Here is a 9,356-nt window from a genome sequence, read left to right as displayed (position 1 = left end):
CCCCACCCCCAGTCATCCAGATGGATGGGTCACACTGACATGCCGGTTGTGGGTGCAGTGGCCGGTGGTCTGAGGCTCCGTCTGCAGCTGCTAGCACCGAGCTGCTAACATTAGCCACAGAGCTGCTAACAATAGTCACAGAGTGCTAACATTAGCCACAGAGCTGCTAACAGTAGCCACAGAGCTGCTAACATTAGCCACAGAGCTGCTAACAGTAGCCACAGAGGTGCTAACATTAGCCACAGAGCTGCTAACATTAGCCACAGAGCTGCTAACAGTAGCCACAGAGGTGCTAACAGTAGCCACAGAGGTGCTAACAGTAGCCACAGAGCTGTTAACAGTAGCCTCAGAGCTGCTAACATTAGCCACAGAGTGCTAACATTAGCCACAGAGCTGAAGAGCGGCTCTGGTCCCACGACCTCCTCTTTCTTCTTCTCTTCTTTTTCTTCTCTTCCCTCTTCTTCTTCTCTTCTTCTCCTCCTTCTTCTTCCTCATCTTCTCTTCTTTTTCTTCTCTTCTTTTTCTTCTCCATCTTCTCGTCTTCTCCTTTGTCTCTTTTTTCTTCTTTTTCTTCTTCCTCTTCTTCTTCTCCTTCTTTGTCTCCTTCTTTTTCTTATTCTTCTTCTCCCTTCATTCCTGACTGATGGTATTTATTGACAGTAAAACCTGATAACCCTCTGTTTCTGTTCATGCTTTTCGTCTTCTGTCTGTTCTTCTAAACACTCGTCCTTTCCTTTCATCTCTGATTTCTGGTCTTTTGGTGGGTCACAGACGTGGTCGTTGAAGGGCTTCGTCCTCTGTAATCAGAGACTCTCAGCGTTTGTGTTTGTGCGTCACGGTGCAGAGTAATGAGCTGCTTCAGCTCTGAGGGTCTGAAGAGGCTTCCACGAGGACCTGAATCAATCAGGACCAGGATTAACATGCAGATGGGCCCCAGTGTGTTTATGGGACTCAATCAGAGCTGCAGCTTTTCAGACCCACCACTGACAGAAACATGATCAGACAGGAACCACATCAGCTGTTTACAATGAACCCATTAAACAGGTGGCTATGAACATGAAGAATACAAAGAAGTTTAGTCCAAACCACAAAAACAAATATGAATAAATATGAAAAAATATACGCTGTGATCCAAACCAGACCAAAGCAATGTCTGGAAGTGACGCTTAACCAAGAACCAGCCAGAATCATTCAAAACTGCTGCTACTACCACTAGTACTGCTACTACTACTACTACTACTACTACTACTACCACTAGTACTGCTACCACTAGTACTACTACCACTACTACTACTACCACTAGTACTGCTACTACTACTACTGCCACTACTACTACTACTAATACTACCACTACTACTGCCACTGCTACTACTACTAATACTACTACCACTACTACTACTACCACTAGTACTGCTACCACTAGTACTACTACCACTACTACTACTACCACTAGTACTGCTACTACTACTACTGCCACTACTACTACTACTAATACTACCACTACTACTGCCACTGCTACTACTACTAATACTACTACCACTACTACTACTAATACTACCACTACTACTACTACTACTACTACCACTACTAATACTACCACTACTACTAATACTACCACTACTACTACTACTACCACTACTAATACTACCACTATTACTACTACTACTACTACCACTATTACTACTACCACTATTACTACTACCACTACTACTACTACCACTACTAATACTACCACTACTACTACTACTACTACTACTACTACTACTACTACCACTACTACTATTACTACTACTACTACCACTATTACTACTACTACTACTACCACTACTAATACTACCTCTACTACTACTACTACTACTACTACCACTACTACTACTACCCCTATTACTACTACTACTACTACCACTACTACTACCACCACTATTACTACTACTACTACTACCACTACTAATACTACCACCACTACTACTACTACTACTACTACTACTGCCACTACTACTACTACTACTACTACTACTACCACTACTACTACTACCACTATTACTACTACTACTACTACCACTACTACTACTACTACTACTACAACTACAACTACTACTACGACCACTATTACTACTACTACTACTACTACTACTACTACTACTAACACTACTACTACTATTACTACTACCACTAATACTATTACTACCACTACTACTGCTTTAGACTAAACTGGACTTTACTCTGTTTTTTACTATTGTTTGTTCTTTTATTCTGTTTCTATTGTGTGTCATTCTGCTGCTGCAGTCTGTCTGTCTGTTCATCCATCTCTGTCCATCCATTCATCTGTCCCTCCGTCTGTCTGTCCGTCCGTCTGTCCGTCCGTCCATCCTATATTTTAGGCACAGAATATTTTTTGTCGTGTGTGATTTTAGTTTTTTTTTTTACCTTGTAGATTCTCAGGAGTTGTTTTTGCACTTTTTTAAACATAATTTATATGTATATTTCCTGTATTTAATCGGGTAAAAATCTTCATTGATGTTAAAAATCTGTATTTCCAAGTGTAACATCATAAACAAAGACCCAAGAAACAACTTCCACATACTCCAAATAAATTCAATACCATATCTACTTGTATACAATGAAATAAAACATGAACAAAGTACTAAATTGTGAATGATTATGGAAGTAGTCTCAGTATTATTTAACAGGTCTTTTAAAACAGACTTTACTGAACTGACATTTGTTTCCTTTCTTTCCTGCTCTGTCGTGGTTCATGTGGTTTCCTCCTTTTTCCTCAGATGCCGATCATAAGTTTAAGTGTGAACAGGCCGGTGCTGCTGTCAGTCCACCAGGAGGCGCTGCAGCCGAACCCTCCACCTCACAGCCTCCCAAAGCTGAAGACACACCAGAGAAGAAGAAGCCTGACACGCCCACAGACTCTAAGGTATGGGCTGATCCGGTTCCTGAAGCCGTCACCTGGGGGCGGAGACCAGGTCCAGGTCCAGGTGAAAGGGGGCGGGACATTTACACTAAAACTGGAGCAGCAGAAGCCTTTTTTTTTTCTGGAAAACAGGGTTGATTTTGCGTTTATTTTGTGTTTTTCATGTAATGTTGTGTTAACCCTCTGGTATCCCGCCCATAGAGGTACGTCCTAATCACTGAAAGCACGTAATATGCACAGTTTTGTAGTAATAGCAACATTTTTTCATAGTTTGTTTGTATTTCATCAACTTGAGCCATAAACAAAAATACCAAATACTCAAAAACTGTCATATTTTTAACCCTTTAAATGCCACGTTTGTAATGTAAACAAACCATATTTTTTTGATCCAAAAAATACAAAAAGTACTTGCTTTTTTTTTTTTTTATTTCTGCAGTCTGGCATATGATAATGATTAACAATTTACAGGGTGGGGAAGCAAAATTTACAATATTTTGAGGCAGGGATTGAAAGACAGTGTATGACCAATTAGTTTATTGAAAGTCATGAGAATTTATTTGCCACAAGAAAATTGACATAATAGAAAATGTTTTTATTCTATGTGTCCTCCTTCTTTCTCAATAACTACCTTCACACGCTTCCTGAAACTTGCGCAAGTGTTCCTCAAATATTCGGGTGACAACTTCTCCCATTCTTCTTTAATAGTATCTTCCAGACTTTCTCGTAATAGTTTTGCTCATAGTCATTCTCTTCTTTCCATTATAAACAGTCTTTATGGACACTCCAACTATTTTTGAAATCTCCTTTGGTGTGACGAGTGCATTCAGCAAATCACACACTCTTTGACGTTTGCTTTCCTGATTACTCATATGGGCAAAAGTTTCTGAAAAGGTATGGATAATAGTGTTAGGTATGATTATGACATCAATATATGTTTGGTTTCAAAACAATTGACGTAGTGCCTGCTGAGAAAAAACAACTAAATCTTCATTGTAAATTTTGCTTCCCCACCCTGTAAAGTCTGAAACATTAAATCAATTGACAGAAAGTTCCAGTTCTTGGAGACTGGAGCCTTTATTGGTCCTTCAGTGACTGTTTAGAGTTCTGTTCATAAAGTCACCAGTGTGGAATAACTGGGGTCATCCTTAGACGTCCGGCCCGACGCACGATATGTATGCGTAAATAATTCAGTTCAGTGTGTGTGTGTGTGTGTGTGTGTGTGTGTGTGTGTGTGTGTGTGTGTGTGTGTGTGCGCGTTGGGGGGGGGGGGGGGGGCATGCAGACAGCTGAGGGGGTCCACCTATAGTCAGATGAGGGTGAGGAGGTCTGTCCAGACAGGTGAGGGTAAGGGCGGAGGTCACAGATATCCTCTAATACTTCTTCATTCTACCCATAATCCAGAAATAATCTTCCAGGATTATCTCTGGACCTGCTGCGGTGGTCCTGCCTCTTCCCTGCCCTCATCTGATCACCACTCACTTATCCTCAACTGCCTCCATGTGTCTTCCCCTACTCCCCCCTTCTCCCCCAGTCTCTATCTCTATCGCTCTCTCTTTTTCTCCTTCTTTACTCTCTCTCTTTAACCCCAACTGGTCCAGGCAGACGGCCATCCTCCAGGAGTCTGGGTCTGCTCCAGGTTTCTGCTGTTAAAGGGAAGTTTTTCCTTCCACTGTCACCAGTCACCAGTGTTTGCTCCTGGAGGATTCTGTTGGGTTTCTGTAAATTGGCTCAGAGTCTGGTTTGGACCAACTCTATATATAAAGTGTCATGAGATAACTTTTTTTGTGATCTGGCATTATATAAAAAAAATTTGATTGATTGAGTGATTTAATTGGTTTTCCCCTGTAAGTCTCTTTGGAAAAAAGCGTCTGCCAAATGCATGAACATAAACATAAACATAATGCTGTCAGATCAGATGACTGGAAACAGTGGGAGCAGAAGCGTTGTTCTGGGTTAAATAGTGAACGCACCTGTTTAGCGCACCCTTCAACGCAAATGGTGAGCGAACGATGGCTTAGCAACGCAACGAGCGTAGAAACGGATTTTGCATTCGTTAAGCCTCTGCGTTCGCCGACCCATCGTTCGCTCACTATCTGCGTTCAAAGGCGCGCAGACGGCTGCGTTCACTGTTTAACCCAGAAACGAGCCCTGGTTCTGTGAGCTGGGATCTGCCTGGTGAACATGTCCTTCTTCTCTTCCAGGTGGCATCAGGAGCTGCAGGGTCAGGTGGTGGTGGCGACGGTGAGGGAGGTGGTGGTGAGGGCAGTGGCAAGGGTGGTGGTGACGGCGGTGACGGTGGTGGTGGCGGTGGTGAAGGAGGTGAAGGCGGCAAGGATGAAGAAGATGAAGAAAGCAGCGGAGAGGAAGGCAGCGACTCTGATGAGAGTGATGATGAAACCAGTGAGGATGAGGAGGAGAAGAAGGAGGAGGAAGGGGAGGGGAAAGGGGGGGAGGAGGAGGAGGAAGAGGAGGAGGAAGAGGAGGAGGAGAACGAGCCTCTGTCTCTGGAATGGCCGGACACCAGACGGAAACAGGCCTCGTACCTGTTCATGCTGCCCATCGTGTTCCCACTGTGGCTCACACTGCCGGACGTCAGGAACGTGGTGAGTGGAACCGACAGAAGACAGGAAATGAAACATGAGCGGAGGGTTCCATCACTGAAGCAGACAGAAGAACCGCTGGGTTCTATGTAGTATGGATGTTCCAAACTCTGACCAGCAGGGGGCGGTCTGGAACCAGAACCAGAACACCTTTAGAACTTAATACTGTGTGTCTGTTTGATCGGGTTTGACAGATCTTGTATTTATTCGTGTTTTACTAGTTTTCGCATATCTTCTATTTGAGTCTACACAAACACTGTGTCAGCTGATAGTTGACATTATATCAGTATATTTATCAAACGCACCTGAGTAGAAGAAACACTGACATGTAACATCAAACTCCATTCTTTCCATTTCCAGCTGAGTCCAGTGGTTCTATTTTATCACTTCTTTTCTTTGACTGACAGTTGTTTCTTTCTGGTTCTCATCCTCAACTAGGCCTTGACCTACAGAGTGACTCACTACTCCCTCTAGTGGTCACATGTATCCACCAGCCTGTCGTTGGACATAAATTCACCTCAAATCAAATCATCTGCATCTTTGGCAGAACTTACTGATCTTTATTTAAATACTAATGAGATTTTAAGTATTTTTTAATATTTACATGTAGAAATACTGCATATAGACCCTTTAAAGCAGAAAGGTCCTCAGACTGTTGTTTACATAATTATATTTTTTATTCCCTTGGACTAAATAATGACACAAACACAGTTACTCAGCTTTACAAAAATCCATAATCAGTTTATTCAGATGATTGAACTACAAACCAGTGTTTCCTCTGCAGGTGTTTACATGTCAGACGTCCAGCGTCTCTGATCATGTGATCTGTGTTCTTCAGGTGTCCAGGAGGTATTTCGTCATCACCTTTATCGGTTCCATCCTGTGGATCGGTGTGTTCTCCTACCTGATGGTGTGGTGGGCTCATCAGGTCGGTCACACATCAGACACATCAGCTTTAATGTCCATTAAACACAGAGGACAGTGGTGTCCACAGTGGGACTCCATTTAATGTAAGAAGTGTTGGTTCTGCTGTCGTCCTCTGAAGGCTGTGGTTTGTTTGTGGTTCTGGCTGAGGAGGAATGTTCTAGATGGTTCAAATCAACACTTATCCTCTGTTTTCAGTGTTGTTCATACAAATCCACTCTTCTTCTACCATCATTCAGTCACATGTTCAGCTGGTGCTGCCTTCATGTGTTATGGGAATTATCCCCTTCATGTCCTGTTTTTCACTGAAGAACTGGGAAAAAAATCTTGATCTGTGAGCTGCAGAGATGGAAATAACCTTTGACCTTTTCAACAGGGCAGAGCATGACGGATTAATCATGAATGATAAACAATGCTTTTATTAATGTTCTGCTGCTGTTAGCTGATGATTCTACACATTTGTAGCATACACAATTTACAAAAAAAACATAAAATTATAATGAATTAACCTATCCAAAGTTTTACCCAAGTAGCAGGTCACCATAAAGTGTCTGGCATTTTTCATTTGAATGAATGAATTTATTTTGAACAAACGTGTCTAAAATTGAGCAACACCCCCCCTCCCCCCCAAATAAATAAATAAATAAATAGATATAGATATAGATAGATAGATAGATAGATAGATAGATAGATAGATATACACACACACACACACATATATATATATATATATATATATACATATATATATATATATATATATATATATATATATATATATATATATATATATGTATATATACTACATAAATATCCATATGAATAAACATATATACTACATCCATACAAATACATTATATATATATATATATATATATATATATATATATATATATATATATATATATATATATATATATATGCATGCACACTACATAAATATCTCATGTTTCACCATGACAACAAAAGCACTTGAACACAACACAGTGGTAAATTCAAATTTACTGGTGGAAAGGCTCATCTTCCTGAAAGCCCCTGAATGCATCATCAGATACAGAACAGAGTTTTAAAAATCATGCAAAAATGAACAACTTTTGAATTCTGACCTAAAACAAATGACTTTTTATAACACAAAGTGTAAAGTGTGCGTCCTGAGCTGACGGTGGTGTCCTGTGTCCAGGTGGGTGAGACCATGGGCATCTCAGAGGAGATCATGGGTCTGACCATCCTGGCCGCCGGGACCTCCATCCCAGACCTCATCACCAGTGTCATCGTGGCCCGTAAAGGTCTGGGAGACATGGCGGTGTCCAGTTCAGTGGGCAGTAACATCTTCGACATCACTGTGGGGTGAGTGACGACCAGTCCGTCCCAGTCCATGGCTTTGGGTTTGGACTGGTTTAGTTAAAAATCAGGTTGAATCAGAATCTGAAAAATGTTTTAATAAAGAGGTTCACGCTGACATTTTATACGTTAATATTATTATAGACTAAATTTATTATTCTATTCTATTTTATTCTTTTTTATTTTATTCTATTCTATTTTATTTTTGTTCTATTCTATTCTATTCTATTCAATATTTCCTGGTTTCTCCTGACCCTTTCCTGTTCCGTGTGTTCTCCTTTCAGGTTGCCGGTTCCGTGGCTCATGTACACTCTGCTCCATAACGGTGAGCCGGTCACCGTCAGCTCCAACGGCCTGTTCTGTGCCATCGTGCTGCTCTTCCTCATGCTCCTCTTCGTCATCATCTCCATCGCCGTGTGTCGGTGGAAGATGAGCCGTAAACTGGGCCTCACCATGTTCGTACTGTACTTCGTGTTCCTGGTCCTCAGCGTCCTGTTGGAGGACCGCGTCCTCGTCTGTCCCGTGTCCATCTGACCGTGGTCATGTGATCCAAACTGGACGTAGGAGGTGGAACCGGTCCACACCTGAGCCGTGTCCAAAACCCCGTCAGCAGACCTTCAGACCCACGGGTTAGTTTTAGAACCAGAAGAACTCTACGTAAACGGGTCTGAGAACCTCGGACCCAAAACAAAGACTGAAGAAAAGAAAAAACGAACATGAAGTAGAGTTTAGAGGCAGATCTACCGGGTTCATTTCTACACTGAGTCCGTTTACGTCCACACTAATAATCTGATCAGTTATCAGATGATTATTGATCATGTAAACCAGGGCTCTCAGACTCATTTTCCTTCAGGTTCCACATTCAGCCCAATTTGATCTGCAGTGGGCCGGACCAGTGAAATAATAACAGAATAACTGATAAATAATGACAACTGCAGTTTTTTGTCTTTGTTTTAGGGCACAGGTGTCAAACATGCGGCCCGGGGGCCAAATTCAGGCCTCCAAAGGGTCCAGTCCGGCCCCTGGGATGAATTTGAGAAATGCAAAAATTACACTGAAGACATGAACAATCCTTTTAGTTCAGGTTCTACATTCAGAACAATTCAATCTCATAATAACTTATAAATACTCACAACTCCAGTTTTTTGTCTTCGTAAATTTGAATGTTTTCATGTATTTACACTAAAACAAAGTATAATTTCGCAAAAACTCTGAATAACCTGAACAAATATGAACAACCTGAAATGTCTTCAGAGAAGTGCGATTTCAATAATATTCCACCTGTTACTAAATGTTTTTGTGTGTTTGTAGATCCACTGTGATCTGTAAGTTATAATGAACATGTGGAAATGATAAACTAAAGCATAATAGTGTTAAAATTACATCATTTTTTCAGTTTGTTCATGTTATTCACATTGTTTGAGAGGATAGTTTGTAGATGTAAACATTTTCATAATGTAATTCTACTTTTTTCACTGTAAAACATAGAGAAAAGTTTGGAGTTGACATCATTTCTATATTATTCTGTTATTATTTTACTGGTTCGGCCCACTGCAGATCAAATTTAG

At 41.1% G+C, this 9,356-nt stretch overlaps 1 pseudogene; it reads left to right on the top strand.

Annotated features, from left to right (window-relative positions):
• The window catches only part of LOC115417167 (sodium/potassium/calcium exchanger 1-like), a 25,127-nt pseudogene extending 16,635 nt beyond the window's left edge, over positions 1 to 8,492 (top strand).
• The last annotated feature ends 864 nt before the right edge of the window (positions 8,493 to 9,356 follow it).

This window comes from Sphaeramia orbicularis, chromosome 3 (genome assembly GCF_902148855.1).
Source record: "Sphaeramia orbicularis chromosome 3, fSphaOr1.1, whole genome shotgun sequence".
In the NCBI taxonomy this organism is placed as follows: Eukaryota; Metazoa; Chordata; class Actinopteri; order Kurtiformes; family Apogonidae; genus Sphaeramia; species Sphaeramia orbicularis.
Note: the sequence above shows the minus strand (reverse complement) of the source record. Positions and strands in the feature narration are given on the sequence as shown.